Source organism: Malaya genurostris, chromosome 2 (assembly GCF_030247185.1).
Source record: "Malaya genurostris strain Urasoe2022 chromosome 2, Malgen_1.1, whole genome shotgun sequence".
NCBI lineage: Eukaryota > Metazoa > Arthropoda > Insecta > Diptera > Culicidae > Malaya > Malaya genurostris.
This window is the reverse complement of record NC_080571.1, coordinates 243530466-243545326: the sequence shown is the minus strand read 5'-3', so window position 1 is coordinate 243545326 and position 14861 is coordinate 243530466. Positions and strand designations below refer to the sequence as shown.

The window sequence follows — 14861 nt, the reverse complement described above, 5'->3', positions numbered from 1 at the left end:
AAGTTCATGTAACGATAAAATATCAAACTCTGCAAACGGTCATTTCAAATACGGTTTATGCTCAGCACTACCAACTATACGACCGGCCAATACATAACAGCATCAACCCCCTCGGTGCAGTTTATGTTATACATATAACACTTTCCTATCCCTCATTTGTTCATTTTTTCATTCATTCCGATTAAAGCAGACCGGCGAAACCTGTCTCGAATGGCAGATCCCGTCCATTCATTTCCGCATTAGTTAAACAGAGATAGCTGTCAAACTACAGAATACCACGAGCCAGGTGATTCAGGAACATCACAGAGCAGGGTGGTGTTTTTATACATCAGACAGCAGGGAGTTCGTCTCGATATTGACTGCCTAGTGCCTGACGGAAAAGGTGGTGCACTGTGTGATGTGACTGTGTCTTTAATTATTTTAATTATTTCAACTTTGTTTGCTCTAACTCTTGAGTTCTGCTCATATCGGGTGTGATCGCATCGTCAAGTGATTAGTATTTACTCTTAATTTCGATTCCTCGAACGATAGAAAATTCCTAAACATGATGGCAGCTTGGAAGTAGCGGAACTTGGTAACAGGTAAAATAGTGCATTTTGTTTCCTAACCTAAGAGACGAGCCTCTCACTTTTTCCTTGCTTATGTTGCTCTATATGTTTAACATTTTCGAGCTGGATATGCCGCGGTTTGTTGGTTTCTTCGAAGTCGGAGCAGGAGAAAAACTTAATTACCGATTTATTCTACATGTGCAGTAACCCATTTCGATCAGCGTTGCCACATTGTTGATTACCAGTGGCGTTTTCGTGAAACTCCTTTTTTGAGAACCTGAAGGAAGATTATAACAGTAGTTCAACAAGTTTCGTTTAAAGGTTGATAGTTGAAAACTAGTTTCGGAAGACAGAAACAAAGGTTAAAATGTGCACCATTTTCAATGTTGATCGAATAAAAACATTCATACATTTTGGAAATGAGAACCGAACTTTTCAAAATGTTTATGTAAATTACACTGGCAAGCAATTGAGACCATTATCAAGTGAAAGGATTAATGTTTTATAATTTCAACTGAATACAAGCACATCAACTACAAATTGCATATTCGAATCAAAGTTCGCGATTATTTAAAGAATCGAATTTGAAGCTTCCGATATCGTACCGGTTACTATTTTTCCAATAACATCCTGCTATTTTAAAACATACCTAATAGTGAGAATTAGCATCTAATCGTCAAACGTTTTTGCGAATAGCAAAAGCTATGCGATTATATTTATAAAGGATACATAATTATAACATATTTTTTCTAGTTTTAGATATCAAACATGAAAAAGCAAACACTGAAGCAGGCCTGATATTCACATGGTCTACGAAAGGGAACCTATAAACGAAAACTTCCGTAGTGCTAAGAAAGTTATCAGAATAATTAATTTATCTACCTGATTTAACTGATTGAAATCTATCTCACGATGTTTACCTTTTTTTATAAATGTAAAAAATAGGTATAGAATTCGCTCAAACTTCAGAAAAATTTTCCGAGGCCCGGAGGGCCGAATGTTATATACCATTCGATTCAGCTCGACGAACTGAGCAAATGTTCGTGTGTGTGTCTGTATGCGTGTTGTCAACAAAGAGGTCGAGATCTCAGAGATGGCTGTCATTTAAACTTTTATATACACTAACTTTAACTACTAATAGGAAACAGGGTTGCAGACCAAAAGGCACATACATATGCTTTTTGGAAAGCTTAAATCAAGTAATATAAAACTACGAAGTGCGTAACGTGGCCCTTTGAAATTGTGTAAATAAGACAACGAAATATCGAGTGCTTTTTTGACCATTTTCTTAGCAAAAACATTTACTAAAACGACTATTTTTGGTTTATTAAAAAGAGCTTTGTAGGAAATGTCCAAAAATTGGAATCGGTCGTTAGTGTAGCTTTGGTGCAATGGTGTAATGATTGAATATAATTTCATGATGCATTCTTGTATGCGATTGATCGAACTAACTAACGAAGCATATTAACAGGCTAATTAAATTACGACAAGTTTTACTGATTCTTTTAATAGAATATGCCTTATCCGTTCTTTTAATTCCAATTCATTTCAAGGATGATATCTTACACCATTACCAGTACGCCTAAAAACATCGTTTAAATTTAATGCTTCTGAGATTAATTTTTATGTGTTGAAATGTGTAAGTGTAGCCTGCTTGAAAGGCTGAATCCTTTTTGTAAAATCATGTCATTCTACGAATCATGTCATTCTACCATACCTACACTCAAAAAAATAATGAAATTCTCACGATTGGAATTGGAATACATTAATTTCAATGAATATGACCGTTTATCTATATTGACGATTAGTTTTACTTTTAAAGTATATTGAAAAATGAAGAACAGTGAAGCAACTTTATATTAAATTTCTTGCTCCAAATGTGCACTGTTGGTGTTGGTGAGAGCAGCGCTGCATATTATTTTTAAGAACACAAAAGAGTTGGTTGATAATACAAATGCTGGAGCATTTGGTCGATAATAATATTACAATAAAATGCGTGAGTGGTTCAACTTTACATAGAGGCGTCCACGGTAAAGTTTAAAATCAAACTATCTAAATTATGAGTCTAGACATTTTTTTAAAAGAGAAATGCCTGAACTTGAGTATAAAACGTGCACAGACTAAGAATAAAGAATAATAACCAACAAAAACAAGTTTGTTTGGTTTTAGGGAATTTGTAACAGATCTGTTGCAGTAATTCTATTACATTTTCTACTGAAGTCGGTAATATCTCGTGATTTTTTGTGATAACGGACAATAAGACACCTATCAATATTCACTTTGAAGAGGAATTCCGAAAGACTCGGTACTAGCTGAGAGTAAGTCATAATAGAAAGCTATAGTAAAAAGTCTTCTCTTTCGTCTGGTGTTAAAACTAATGCTCTATTTCTTATACCTCGACTGCAATTTCTTGCAAAAGTGGTTGCCTAAAGGTAACTTATCGGTCGGTATCACAAAAATCGCGTGATATGAAGATAAACAATTATTAATGCACGTTTTTACTAAGAAAATGGTCAAAAATGCACTGTATATTTTGTTGTCTCATTCACACAATTTAAAAAGACCACGCTACGCACTTCGTAACTATATATTACTTGATTTAAACTTTCCAAAAAGTATATGTATGTGCCTTTTGGTCTGCGACCCTGCTTCCTATTAGTAGTTAAAGTTAGTGTATATAAAAGTTTAAATGTTAAATAACTTTTTAGGGAAAAGGTCAAACCGTGCACAGTCTTCAACAAAAATGTGTAATTTTATGTTTTTAGTAATTGTCTCGAACATAGTAGACACTGAAAATATTTGCGAAAAAAGTTATGTACAAAAAATTGATTTTAAGTGGTTTCAAACGAAAATGCTTCATATATCCTAAACTTTATGCGTTAGACCTTTAGCTTCTTCGGCAAAGTTTTTTATCGTTAGAAGTTCTAAAATATTGTAGAAGACATTGTTTTTTATCTCTTAAGGGAAAAAAAGTTGTTGGAATGAACTTTTATCGTAGTAGGCTTTGCACATTTTTTATTGTGATGAAATTACGAGGTATATTTTTGTGAATAAGTTCTCCGAAGGAACTATGCATATCGTATCAACGGTTTAGCAGCAAGAGAATTAAGTTCACGTTTTTGTCGATTCAAACCACTGTGCATTCGAAGAGGTTCGTCAAGATAAATAAATTTCTGGTTCCGGAACTATAGGATGATATATGTATTGAAGTTAAAATAATGTCACTCATATTGCTAGTAAATGACTGAACCGATTTGATCCATCTAACATTCAAATAAAGGCCCTAAGGTGAAACACACTAAGATTTCTCCAAGATGGCTACACTGATTTTCAAAAATTTCGAATTTTTATGACTTCGGCTTTACCGATTTCCGAATTCCGTTTCCAAAAGTACCGGGAATAGAGAAGCTAAAAGAAGGCCAAAACCAATTAAATTAACAAAAATTCAAATTAAAATAAACTTATGGTCTCATACAAAATTAGGAAATTTTATCCGATTCCGACTTCCAATTTTGAAATTACAGGGTGAAGAGTTTTAAAAATTCAAACCGTCATAGAAGATGACGATACCAAAAAGTCTTCAAAGTTTGGCTCAAAACTATTTCAATTTATTTGTCATACTAATTCATGGACGTACGAACTATTTTAGGTTATGTTGGTCTCTGAATACCGTTTCTAGAAGTATTATAAATGGCAAAAACACTGACTTCTACATCTCATGCTCAATCGATTGTCACACGTTTAGATTGAAAGGAATAATTTTAAGGTTCCAAACAATTTCTATCTTCGATTCGTGTTGCAGTTCCAAAATTTTAATTAAAGTTCATTTAAAACAACGGTCATTAAAAGAATTTCATGAAAACTAAACACAACGAAGAATATTCACGCGAAAAACACATGCTGCTGATTGATAAAAAAAAGGTATCATCTCACTGCTAGGTGGATTAAGCACGTTTTGCCTTTCTCATATGGAAAGGTGAAAACCGACTTTGGAACCGAGGCCCGGAGGGCCGAGTGTCATATACCATTCGACTCAGTTCGTCGAGTACGCAAAATGTCCGTGTGTGTATGTGTGTGTGTGTGCGTATGTGTGTATGTAATGTTTTTTACACTAACTTTTCTCGGAGATGTCTGAACCGATTCTCACAAACTTAGATTCAAATGAAAGGTCTTGTGTTTCCATACAAAATTCCTGAATATTATTTGAATCCGACTTACGGTTCCGGAGTTATGGGGTAAAGTGTGCGAAAAAATTAAAATATGTGTTCTAATTTTTCTCATAGATGGCGCGACCGATTTTCACAAACTTTAAACTTCTCCAATTGATAGTTTTTATCATTAGACGGTCAAACAAACCGATTTTGGTTATTCTTTGAAGTATCGAAGAAATTTATTTTGAAGAATACCACAGTAGTATATATGATAGTATGATTGATATGAGAAAGGCATCATTACACCACTAGGTGGATTAGGCACGTTTTTTCTTATGTTTTGATTATAGAGTTGTTTACCGTAAAATCATTCACCTCTTACGTCATAAAAGCTTTCTGATCCTTTGTGCTGGTTAAACCCAGTGGGCTGCGTGAAAGGTATCAACTTACCCATTATACTATACACGTCCGCAAATGACGAAATTTACAATATTCTGATTATGAAAATCTTTGCTTGATTTTAAGTAAAACGAACCTATAATTAAAGAAAGGCGCACCTAATCAGAATATTAATAACATAACGAGATAGTTTCTAGTCAAGTATAGTAAGTAAAAGTTATCAAAAGATCATTCATTCCTATTTTACGAATCTTTTCACCAATGAGTTCATTGTTTTGCCTTTCTCTTATAGAAAAGCTATACAGACAATCACACTGAAAACCGACATGTTCGTGTTTTTTCTAAAGTGGCTTCCAACCTTTTTATATCGGGAACACCCATGTTTAAAATTGGTAGTATCAAATGAAAAACATGCTGCACATACAGTCATGAGTTTCGACAGCTTTTATTAAAAATATCGATAAAACATACTATGATGCGGATACTAATACTTAAAAAAAACATTTATTTTTCCTTTGTATCTTATAGTAAAATATTACGAGAATATTTCGTCAAACTTTCAAACCTATCGGAACAATATTCTGTTATAGTGACGCGAAAACTCGAAACGAATGCACCTATTTAAATTTTCATATACCTATTATAAACCTATTCATTTCTTCTTACCAATACACTTTTTTCGTAATTTTGTACGGAGAAACAGCTTAAGCAAAGGCTATAGCAGGATAGGAATGTGAAATTTGCCCCCAAAGGGAATTCATATTGTTAGACCACATTCGAAAGGTCATAGACTGGAAACAATTTTCTCAAGGTTTCAACCCTTTAACAGCCATATTGCCGGAGCTGGAGTGGTTCTATTGATTTTTATTTTATTTGATTTTTGAAGAAACCGCTTATCCGAAAAATTTTTAAAAAAATCAGGCATGCTTAAGGCATTATGGGGAAAATTCACAAGTGTATTTCTTCCATTAAAAAATACTTGAAAATTTTGAAACATATTTTTTCACTCTTTCAATTTTTGCACCACCCCAGATTTTTTAGTGATAAATAAAACATTTTTGGACATGTTAAAGTGGTACGTTTTTATATTTTTAAAAAATGTGGACGACCACAATCTTTGGTTTTTTATAAAAATTAAATAACAGTCGACCATGCGTCCCCATCATATTCTGTTAAAAGGAAACGCATGGTGCTTTGTTCTAGTAGTTTATGCAACTCAAGCGCAGGGCTTAGGAATCGAAGTAACGAAAAGGAGGAAATGAGTTTCAACTTTTGCATAATACATACACGATCATACTTCGGGTACAACCTAGAAAGCTACAAAGCAAGAACTTACTGATATGTGATTCATATATGAATGGTAGTAATATATGAACGTCGCGAGTATCACACATATGAAATTCGGTTACGGCAGTCAAGAACTAGAGCGGGTGTCAGTTTTTACGTGTTGCTGATGTATGTAATAAAAGAATAATGAAAGAAAGAATGAAAATTTCGTAACAGTTTCAAAAGTGACTGTATATAATTTAATAATTTGAACAAACAACAAAACAAACAGAAGTGGCCATTGGAATCGATTACTTAGAATTATTGACTGTATATTTCATTTAAATAGGAAATGGGATAAAAAATTATAATTATAATATTATACATTGCTATTTGAAAGCACACATTTTGTCTCTGATTATTTTCGTTTATTCTATAGACTTATTATCGGCCACGTGTGAACAGCAACCAACAGTTATATTTCCAATAGCGCATTTACAGTAACGGCGCTGGATTCCCAAATATCCAGTTGAATTCAGAGTGTACTCGATATAGCATTTTAAGCTTTGAAAAATGAGATACAACTTTTTACGGGCCCGAATAGTTTTTTTGTGATATGTGTGTCTCAATTAGGTCATCTCGTGATAAAGCTTTAAATCCAAAATTGCTTGGCAGAATATCCTTCTCAAAAGCTTCTATTCCAGAGCTACTATATTCCGATACTTGCTGCTCTCGTTTCAATCCAAGAATTGATGACATAAACTTATTAGAACTTTCCGCTCACAATTTGAACGAAAATGCGACCAAATCTTTCTCATTGACACCCGCATATCACGAAGCTCAATAATATTTGGCCATGTTAAACCAGTAAAAACCTGGATGCGTTCCTCTGAGAGTGAATAATCACTTATGTCGTTTTCGCTTGAGAAAACTGAAACTGACCCAGGGTAGTTTCATCAAACAAACATTTTTCACGAAACTGTGTTGATTTCGCACTTAGCAACGGGGGTTTGAGTTAAACTGATTTACAAACCAGGTTCGAAACTGACTCGATTTTCAGTTCAACAACGTTGAAACCAGGTTCGAGACTGACTTCAAACAAACGATTTGACAGCAGTTAGAGTGGAAACTGGGTTAGGTTTGGCATCAAGCGAAAACGACATTACTGAGTTGATTGGTACATGAGACGTCATTATGTATTCTCTGATATTTTCTGGAATGTACGGGCCATTCTTCACAATATATCCAAAAATTAAAAAAATCGATTCAGCGAATCAAGTTTTTTTTAATGGACATGGTCGATATTTACATGACTTGAAATTATGCAAAAGATTATAACTTAAAAACGAAAAATAACGAATCACTATTTTTTTATATCTGTTGTTGTTTCAAACCATGAAAACCATCCTAAAGATTCCATTGACGTTTTCCTGCTTTATTTTTATCACACATTTTCCCAGAAAGCTATATACATCCCTCGATAGCATATCTTTATGATAACTTTTGACACTGTGATGAAATTTTCATTCTTTCTTTCATTATTCTTTTTTTACATACATCAGCAACACGTAAAAACTGACACCCGCTCTAGTTCTTGACTGCCGTAACCGAATTTCATATGTGTGATACTCGCGACGTTCTTATATTTCTACCATTCATATATGAACCACATACCAGTAAGTTCTTGCTTTGTAGCTTTCTAGGTTGTACCCGAAGTATGATCGTGTATGTATTATGCAAAAGTTGAAACTCATTTCCTCCTTTTCGTTACTTTGATTCCTAAGCCCTGCGCTTGAGTTGCATAAACTACTAGAACAAAGCACCATGCGTTTCCTTCTAACAGAACTTGATGGGGACGCATGGTCGACTGTTTTTTATTTTTTAGAAAAAATCAAATATCGTGGTCGTCCACATTTTTTAAAAATGTGAAAACATACCACTTTAACATGTCCAAATTTTTTTTATTTATCACTAAAAAATTTGGGGTGGTGCAAAAATTGGAAGAGGGATAAAATATGTTTCAAAATTTTCAAGTATTTTTTAATGGAAGAAGTACATCTTCAAAAAGTTTGAAAAAAATGTAAACCTTCCTCATAATGGCTTAAACATACCTGATTTTTTTTAAAATTTTTCGGATAAGCGGTTTCTTCAAAAATCAAATAAAATAAAAATCCATAAAACCACCCTAGCACCGTCAATATGGCAGTTAAAGGGTTGAAACTTTGAGAAAATTGTTTCCAGTCTATGACCTTTCGAATGTGGTATAACAATTTGAATTCCCTTTGGGGGCAGATTTCACATGCTTATCCTGCTGTAGCCTTTATGCTACAAGAAAATGTAAAGAAAACGATTTTCCGATACTGTTTATCCCCGACAGATAGAGCTGCCAAATTTTGCCTGCTGAGTCATGGGTTACTTTGATTGATGCTGCATGGGTTGTTTCGCCCCCTGTGAAAAATCGGCAAATTTTTGTCCATTTTTTTCAATGCTAACGTTACTAGAAAACAAGCAAACTCGGAATTCGTGGATTATACACACCTAGAAAAAATCGTGAGAAATTACGTCTTTTGAGACCGACATATTCGAACTTCGAAATTGCTCATTTTCAGCACATGTTGGATGCACAATGACATACTTTGAAAACAAAGAGTACTTGTTATTTTCGTTTCGCAGTAACACCAATTTAGGAGTCGTAGCTTTTCGGGTTGGCGGTTGAATGCATAGGACACTGGTCTTACCAACCAGTTGTCGTATGTTCGAGCACCGATCTGGAAGAATTCGTAGTATCAGTAGGATCGTAACACCAACCATGCAATAGTTCTGCAAACTCTGAATCGGCTGCGAAGTCTGTTGAAACAGAAGGTCAAATTCCACGATAGGGATGTAATACCAAGGCTTTGCTTAGGCTTAAATCAAAAGTACAGACTCAGTTGAAGCCAAGCAAATCTGAAACACATATGGCATCACTGATCGTGTCGCTTACCAAACCGCTCTTCCTCCGCCCATTTTTGCGGAACGAGCCTGTTGATTCTGATAGCCGCAACAGACGCTCGGTAGCTATAACACCGATGATTTGATCTTTTACTTTCCAGTCCGATACGGCATTAACTACCTATACAATGACGGAGTGGTTGATGTTCAGAGACCTATACGGTACATCCCATTCCATCCCATAAAAAGGCCCAGAGTGTAAGGTGTATGGTTCGTTTGGTCCACTGGTTGGCTGATTGTTGGCGCAGCGGTATCTCATATTTATACAGAGCGTAAACAGAGAGCTACGTGTTATTAGTCTCAGATATAATATCGCCCTCTCGGATCTCATGCCACCGACGTCTCCGTTGTCGACGTCATCTTTTGAACGAAATAACTTGACCTTTCAAAAAAAATTGGCATAGATTAGTGTGCTTGAGTGGTGGAGCTTGGAGGTTGAGTGCAGGTGTTTTTTTTTTTCCTATATTCGTTTGACGATTGATATCGACGTCAAGCCAAGTTAATGTCAGATCCCGGTTATTTTTACTGCCTTCTCCGTGATTGTGTGACGGTTCAGTGACGGTGAAGCATTCATACTATAGGCTACCAGCCGCGATGGCCGGGCAGATCGAATGGATGAACTAGATCAACAAAAGTGACTTCGTAAGCAAGTTTTTTAGCTCAGTTCGAATGTGTCTTGAGTGCGGTCGGTCAACGTCGCCATCGCTGTCCGTCTCACTTACGAATAAAGTCTAAATGACGACGACAGCGCGCTGATGTGCGCTACCTATAGATTCCATCGGTCGAGGCGTATGCACGCGTGTAAAGTTCATTGAAATCTATCCGGACTCGTTGAACGCATCGGCAGTGGAAAAACGACAGCATTGGCAATAGTGTACAGTAACTAATTGGGCGGTGTGAATGAGAGCCAGTCAGCGCTGCCAGATGACACTTGGCGATCGAAGTGAAATATGCATAACAATGAGCTGATGTGGTTGTGGCTGGCGAGTGCTCCAGATTATATCGGAAATTTAGTACCGTTCATTCTCGATTTCGGTGGCCACGTGGTGGAACACAATGAAATAATCTGTCGTGAAAGTTTAAATCACAGAGTCAGTGTTGCCACAGGTGTACATTTATCATGAAAGTACATATTTTGCTGGTTTTCATGGGTTCGCATTCTATAGGTGCACAAATTATTTTATTTCTATAACAAAATCACGGCAAAATCAGTTGTCGGTAATCGTTCGACATAAACAAACTCTATTGTGTGATTCTAGCTACGACTAGCAGCTGAAACCTGATTCTAATATTCTGATTTTCGTAATTAACATTCAACATTTCAATTACTCAGTTCAACTGTCACAGGAGCCTATTTCTATTCCTTCTCATTTACTACGACTGATTTGTTCGGCGAACACCGATACAACAATGTAGTGGAAGAGAGATAGAACGTACCACCTAAATGTTGCTAATTTTAATCTGAAGGAAAACTAACGTGAAAGTTGCAATCACTATTCTTTTCATAATTATTATTACTACATTATTAAACCACTAGATGGATCAAGAATAGGTCTTTTATGTTTCCGATTAAAACAATTGAAGAGTCCCAGCACGTTCTCATAGATACGACAGAAGTTATATATATTTTTAATTTAAATAGATATTTATCTTTGATGTTTTTAAATTTGTGTCAAATTTTTTGTAGTAGAAAGATTTCTTTACACACAATCACCGTGCTACATTTTCTTCGTTATGTTTGTGATTGATTTTGTGAGTGATCGTTTGTGTTTGATTTTATGAAATGATGAGCATACGCAATTGAAATTGCAAAATACAAAAAAGTCTGTTCAAGCTTTCCTTATTTGACCTTTCCGAAAGCGTATAAGAATAGTCTTTATCGATCTGACATATGTTGTATATTTATATTAAACTCGTTGACTCGTTTTTGACGAAAAAAAAAACTTATTTTGAAAAGCTTAGTTGATCGAAAATGTGCACAATGATTAGCTCGACAAATCTTCGGAAGACGATTTTTTCGTAAAACTGTTCACAAAAAAGTTAGAACATAAAAGGTGATTTTTGAGAGCCACCCTACTAATACTCCGAAAAATTGATGTAACTCAATCAAATGAAGAGGTAAGAAAATGGCTTTTTCAACAAAGTTACTCAGAATAAAATTTCCTACAACTTTGCTGTGAAGTGCAATTTTTTTTAAATTCAATTAAGAAAGTTAGAATTCCTATGTAAATCCAAATATGAACCACCCTAATGATCTGATGCGCCGATTGAATACAAACAACTGTTGTGAAGACACAAACTATAGAAAATAATATTTAATTGCGAAAATATTTTTGTCTCGCTAATTTCCCGTTTCGGACCACTGTTCATTGTTTCTACAATAAAATTGATCATTAACGTGAAGTACAAATTATTGACAATTGCACCGGGTATATATTGCTAAAGCTGTCCGAATTATTTACAGGAATACTACGAACCCTATTTAATACAGCATGGTGTTCAGGATGATGGAGACGCGTGGTGTTTTGTTGAATACAGAATACAATGCGTGTACATAAAATCAATGTATCTGCAAATTAGATTATTGTATTGCATAAAATATGATCTGATTGTAGAGGAAGATGAGGGTAAACGCACCCTTATAACAAAATGAACCCCTCGCTTATCTTGCAAGCTATTCATTTTTTCGCAGAAAATTTTCTTCAAACAGAAAGTTTATTACGACAAGATATAATTAATTTTTTTGGGAAAGGATTAGCTAAAAAGTGTTCCTTATTAAATATAAATGATTAAACAATATCAGGAAAAATGCACTAAAAACAATTATATCGTAATTATATATTTATTGTTTTATGTATGTTTCACAGTAATTTTTTTTTTGTTATGGAAACTATTTTAGTTACGTAACCAGTAAACTTCGTTACCAATCCTCCGTGTTTTATTGTTCTGTTCCAGTACAGAGCGCTTCAATGGGGAATCACGGTTTGTTGTTCTTAAATTTAATTGTTGTATATTTTGGCTCAAATTTTACATGCACATAATTCATTACCAAAAAAGGACAATTTGCAGCAATAGTTTACAATTTTGGCTCTAGCCAAACTCTTGAGAAGGGCCTAAGCAAAAATTCCTTGGAAATTTTCAAAACCATGCATTTAATAAAAACTGTTGGTTTGATGGATTTGGCGTCTTCGGCAATAATAGTGGAAGGTGTTCGGTTGCCGACAGTGTTCGGTTGCCGGCACCCCACCGTAACTTTTGACAGAAAGCAGATAGCGTCATTCCAACAAATGTCATGTGTGTGTGTAATAGCAGCACGTTCTTTTTGTGCCGAATACCGAAGCAAACAGACGCTTGTGCTTTTTGCTGCGTTCAAAACAAATTTTAATTGCGTGAAAATCAACACAAAAGTTTTTTTCTGACATTTTTATAGTGTCATAAATTGAAGAGCATCAATCGGAAAGGTGAGTGTATTGAATATTTATGATAGCTTACCTTTATTACCGGATGCTATCAAAATTTTCGCAAGCAAAGATTTGTTTTGTCATTTTTAAAATGTCTACCGATTTCGGTTACCGGCACTCCAAGGTGTTCGGTTACCGGCACCCCATTTTTTCGACAAATCGTGTAAATTGTAAGTGATATGCTGGCTGCTATCATGACAAATCAAGCCAAAGTTTTGGCCAAATATCTAATAACATCGCATAATGTGCACTAAGTCAGAAGTTGTTAGCTTAAAACAAAAGGGTTGTTGAAATGTTTTTTGAAATAACTTTTGCTTAATTTTTGGAAAGTACGCAACATTTCAAATGAAGAAGGGCTAATCAAGATACCAAACAGCGGATTTTCAAAATAAAATAAAAATACAACATTTTTTCGACTATGTAGATTCCCTTCATATAGCCCCAATTGCCGCCTAAAACCAACCGTTTTTGAGACACGTGTTTCTTGACAATTTCCAAGGAATTTTTGTCTAGGCCCTTCTCAAATGTTTGGCTAGAATCAAAACAATGAGCTGATGATGCAAATCATCCGGTTTGGTTATGCTTATGCAAAATTTTAGTCAAAAAGCTAAAAAATCGTTCTTTGAAATCAAATGGAATTTATCGAATAGATGTTTAAAATTAAATTTAGTAATTGCTAACTTATTCATGTCCAACGATGTTCGATTTTGAAGGTTTTGATCACCATTTCCGAAGTGGTCGGTATAATAGAAGTTGGTTTTTTTGGTCTTTGACCAACATTAACTAACAATTGAAACATTTCTGAGTCAGATTTAGAAGATATTTTCGGAATTGGTCGAAGTGATCAGTCGTGCCGGCCGCAACGACTTTTAAGGGCAATTTGGGTGCTCACTAAAGCGATAAATCAAATTTGCCCGGAGTGCGAACTATCCTTGGTAGGTCACTGGTTCATTCCCAGCACAACATACAGGGTACTTTATCGCGATCGTTTTCAGTATTCGTTACAGTTGCTTGCTAATACGATATTAACAATAAGTTATTCGTAGACGCAAACTTCGAATGGTTCAATGACTGGTGTAGCATTTTATTCTGACATCACAATTCTGATCTTCACATGTCATATCATTGCTAAGTTGTTTAAACTTTTAATTTCGACTTTACTCATTTTGGACTTTTTTTTTGTTCGATGATATTTTCTGTTTTGACACATCATGACGTTATGTCTTCGACAATGTTTAATTCAACAACATTTCGTTTTCCCCCATTTAACATTACTAGTAGGTTTACGATTTTCCTTACAAATAATCGTAGAATTGTGGAGTCGAATGAGGTCTTAATGGTAACAACCAAATCATTTTGACCGAACATCAAACTTAAATCTTAACTATTTGAATTTAATGCATATTACAATAAATAATACAATTAAAAAAATCAACTATATAAAAGGTCAAATTGAGAATTCCTAGTTTTGTCCATGCATTAATTGTAGATTAATTACGACATTGCTTGAGAGAACAAAACAACACTTATACGAACTGTGTAAAGTTAGCCCCGTCATCACTAGTTTACACATGCAAGGTTAAGACAACTTCTGTATCGTAAAGATAGCGAATGTTTACTCTGTTACAGTTGGCTCACAATGAAGCTACCACTAATGCAGATAAGAGCGAAGTTGCCTTACTTACAAATCAGTTTATTCAATACAAAGTGTCTCAAATAAATACAGTGCATACATTTTTAATGCTGAACTACATTTGTTTTTCATCCCCCGATAACAGATAATAATGGCAGCTAAATTTAAATAGCGGAGATCTCTTTAAAACTATCAAACTATGTTGATACTAGCTATAAAACATATTCGTATTTGATAAAGGTATGCTAAAAGTTCAAAGTTGTCAGAGTACCATGTTTTTGTATGAAGAAACTAACTATATCTGTTTATAGACGATAACTTTTCTTTATTTTGAGAAAATAAAATAATCGCATCTTAATTGGATAAAACACTGTCTACATGAATTGAATGACAAAAATCCGAAAAGTATTTT

At 34.7% G+C, this 14861-nt stretch overlaps 1 protein-coding gene across 5 annotated transcripts in view; it reads left to right on the top strand.

The window, feature by feature from the left end:
• Positions 1-289: 289 nt before the first annotated feature.
• LOC131428420 (nuclear receptor subfamily 2 group C member 2) overlaps positions 290-14861 on the top strand; it is a 30233-nt gene continuing 15661 nt past the window's right edge. Inside the window, exon 1 of one of the 5 annotated variants that reach the window (XM_058592373.1) lies at positions 290-581. The gene's annotated coding sequence lies outside the window, so the exon portion shown is untranslated. Of the gene's footprint in view, positions 582-9597; positions 9801-10015; positions 10230-14861 lie in introns of those variants that run through there. The other 4 variants (XM_058592375.1, XM_058592370.1, XM_058592372.1 and 1 more) reach the window with 4 other exon arrangements.